This window comes from Microtus pennsylvanicus, chromosome 11, assembly GCF_037038515.1.
Source record: "Microtus pennsylvanicus isolate mMicPen1 chromosome 11, mMicPen1.hap1, whole genome shotgun sequence".
Taxonomy (NCBI): Eukaryota; Metazoa; Chordata; class Mammalia; order Rodentia; family Cricetidae; genus Microtus; species Microtus pennsylvanicus.
In genome coordinates this window covers 48,917,693-48,921,632 of record NC_134589.1, presented here as the reverse complement: position 1 = coordinate 48,921,632, position 3,940 = coordinate 48,917,693, and positions in this window count along the sequence as shown.

The window sequence follows — 3,940 nt, the reverse complement described above, 5'->3', positions numbered from 1 at the left end:
AAAAGTGCAATGGGAACGAGCACCATGAATTCCTGCTGGGGGCAGGGTCATCAAAGAGGCCCAACAACCCCCTAAAGCCCTGCCAAGGTTAAAGGTTACCTTGTGGGGGGGAGCTGTGAGTTGAGCCAGTTACTCTGAACCTGCAGTGGCTACTCAGCAGCGCCCCCTGCAGGAAGGGGTCTATTGCACCTCCACAGGAAACTGCAGCTAAGGGGTCCAGGCCTCCAAACATCCAGCACCTGTCACCCTAGGCAAGCCAGTAAAAGGATTGTGGGTGTTACTACAAGCTGTGAAGTTTTCAATATCAGGACATTGAAATAGTTCCTCTTTGGGAAATAAGAACACCTAGGATTTTCAGAGTCAAGCTGTCTGAAGTAGAGTTTAATCATAAGCATTAGGCCAAGATCCTGTGGACCTCAACTAGGAAATAGATTTCTCGTTCCTCCCTCCCACCCACCCCACTCCCGTCAGTGAAAGCATTATACATTCCTGGGGTGGGGGTAAGAAGTGGTTTTTGTTTTGTGCAGCATGGAGAATAAGCAATAGCTAACCAGTCAGAGGAAACGCTGGTGAGGCAGAACCAACCACAAGCTGGGAAGAAGGCTGGAGTGCTCTCTCTCTCTCTCTCTCTGTCTCTCTCTCTCTCTCTCTGTCTCTCTCTCTCTCTCTCTCTCTCTCACACACACACACACACACACACTGCTTTCTGTGATTTCCTGGGATTCCTGCCCCACTCTGGGCTTTCATCTGCAGACAAGAAAGTAGGATACTGAAAAATGCTTGGTGCAGAGGACATGCATAAATAATTTCCACATGTTGAAGGGGTGGGGCCAGGACTTGGAATCATTACCACCTGAGGCACCGCCTGCCTGGACCTAATCTTGACAGGAAATCTATGTGTACATGTATATGTACGTGCAAGGTCATATATCCATCCACGCATGTGTATGTATAAAGGAACACATGAGGGTTTGTGTTACACATATATTCATGCATGTGCTTGAGTATATATGTGGTTATTTCTATATGACTATCTGTATATGCATTTACATGTGTTTTCCTAAGGAGCCAGGGCTTTGGCCAGATTTCTGTCTGTTTCTCAGTCCTGCCATCCAACCCAGGACCATGCGCGGGCTAAATAATGGCTCTCCCACTGAGCTCTACCTCATCCCTTTCTTTACTTCTGAGACAGGGTCTCCCAAAGTTGTTCAGACTGGCTAGGACTCTGTGTTGCCTGAGCCTGCTCACACTTGTACCCCTAATGCCTTAGCCTCCCACGGAGCTGGGATTATAGGTGTGCCCCAGCCTGCCAGGCTCCATCGGGGTTTAAAGGAATCTTGACATTTCAGATTAGCAGTAACCCGTGCTTTGATCCCTTTGCTCAGATGGAAACAATCCCTTGAGTCCATGCGGGGGAATCTGAGGCTTGCTCCTGCCTAGGAGCTGAGAACAGGTACCAGTTAATTAAAAGCTTTAGTGAGCTCTCTGGCCAGCATCCTGTCTCCCAGGCTCGGGTGGCCTGTCACACATCCAGGTCATAAGACAATGCAGCAGCATCCTCCTGGTTATATCGGGCTCCAGCTCAGAACGGAAGGAGGGCCAGACACACTGTCAGAGAAAGAATAGGTCCCAAAGCCCCAGCCTGTTCGCGTGAAGCCCTGACAGTCCAGGAGGCCCTGCACTGAGCACACATGCCTGGAATTTCTGAAAGCAAACTCTGTCCAGAGAGCCACCTAAATGGGTGACAAAGGCTGGGAGGGCTGAGAGGCCATTAGGCAGGTCTGGTAATTGCCAAGACTCCTCCGTCACACAGAGCAGACACAAGCCAGAAAGCTGACAGGATCCTACAGGGGCTTTGTGGTGAGGCTCACCTGCCCCTGACATGGCCACTCAGCCCTCAGCATCTGCCCCTCTGTGCCGCCCTCCGCGCAGCTCCCATTGTTCTCAATCCATTTTCTCATTCACCATAAAAGCCAGGCGCCTACACTCCGCACGTTTATTGTGAGGCTGGAGTGTACACCGGATTGGGTTTCAGAGGGATTGATTAACACAGATGGAGCACTTGGCAAGGGCCCGGGGCTCCCAGTAGACTCCCCCATTTAGACCTGGAATAAAGACTGGAGAGCTGGAGGGCAATCTAGGGCAAACCTTGCTTTCAAGGGAAGGGAGGGACAGAGGTGGAAGAAGCTGCCTATTCCAGTTCAAGGGCATCTTCTTGAAGCTGGATGAAATTCCTTGCCAGAAGGAAAAAATGAATAAGGCTGAAGCCACTGCTGCCACCTCATACCCAGGCAGCCTCCCCGAGTCCAGGAAGCGCTCCTATTCACCTGCACTGAGATGATACGAAGAGGCCTCAGCCCTGAAGTCCGCCAGCACCCATGCTGTCTGAACCATGTGGTACATGCGCACCCGAGTCTACCTTCCTCGGGACATTAGAGCCCTGTCTGTGCAGTCCCCTCCGCTGGCAGGCCCTTTCCCTCTCTCTTGATGGACACAGTCTGAACCATCTACCATTCAAGGTCTTATTCAAACCATTCAAGGCCATTCCGACTGCTGCCCTCATTCAGTAGAACCGAGTCCCCCCTTTTCTTCCTTCTGCTTCAGCTCCGTTTTCCTTCTGCCTGCCTTTGTATTTCCACATACGCAGTGAACTTCAACATGACCACAAATTGCAATTTGTTACCACCTCATCTTGAGACAATGGTATGTTTGTTTTGCTTCCGTGTTGGGACCTGAACCTTGGGTCTTTGTGTGCCAAGTGCCTGCTCTAAATCTCCAGCACGGAGCTAGCATGCCTCTTTTATGTCTACTGGCTGTTTTTGCTTGGTTAGCATCAGTTCCTCCTGCCTCAGGGAACAGGGCCTGTTTCCCACCCAGGTACGGTCCATGTTATTGAGATGATGGTGAGGCATCCTCTGTTCCTGCAGATGGGTGTCTCTGACTTGACCAATCAGAGCAGAGGGATTAGATGGGATTGGGTCTCCTTATAGGAAGTGGCCAATGCCAATGAAATAGCCCAGGGGCCATCTTGGAAAGATGAAGGTCTTTGTGTCACGAATGCTAAATGGTCATGTGGCACTTTGAATTTCTGATCCTCCTGCCTCCAGCTCCTCTATGCTGGGATTACAGATATGCACCAATGTGCTATTTATTTGGTGCTGGGGATTGAACCTGAGGCTTTGAGCATGCTACCCACTGAGCAAGTACGTCACCCACTGAGTTACAGCTCTCAAGCAGATGACTCTTACATCACTAGCTGTCGAATGCAAGCGCTGTCTTCATCTTTAGTGGGAGCGAGTACTTACTGTGGCCCTGTTGCATGACTGTTGATGTGCTTGGCTGAGTAGATAACCGAGCCACATTGAGGCAGACAGCCATGAAGCCCAAACCATATTCTAGTCTAGCTGCCGGCACCATTTCATCCTCTTCACCCTAACCTGCCTTCTTTTCCCCCTACTTTCTTGCTCAGCCTGGACCCTGCCTGAAACTGGCCTCCATAACAGTCGTGACAACCAAGTCACCCCATCACCTGGGCGCAGCTAAGTGCTGTTCTCTACCGCCTTATTTGATTCTCACACTAACACTAATGATCCATGCTACAGATGAAACTGAAGCCACATGAGGTGGAGATTTTCCAACACAAAATAGTTATCACCAAGTCTGGCTTGAAATACCGAGTTCCTCCCCTTCTACTGTAGTGCCCTTTCCTGGACCCCGGCAACCGTGATAAAGCGGAAGGACACTGGAACCGGAGGTGACAGACAGAGATTGGCAGTTCTGGGTTTGCTACTCTGTCTAGCTGGCCCTAATCAAGTCCCTCATTTCCATAAGCTTTGATTTTTCCATCTGTAAAATGGGACAGCTAATACTGCATCTACTGTATATATCTACTGTGATCCAGTTTAGAAAGTTCTGGTGATCTTGAGGCCCCAGACAAGGA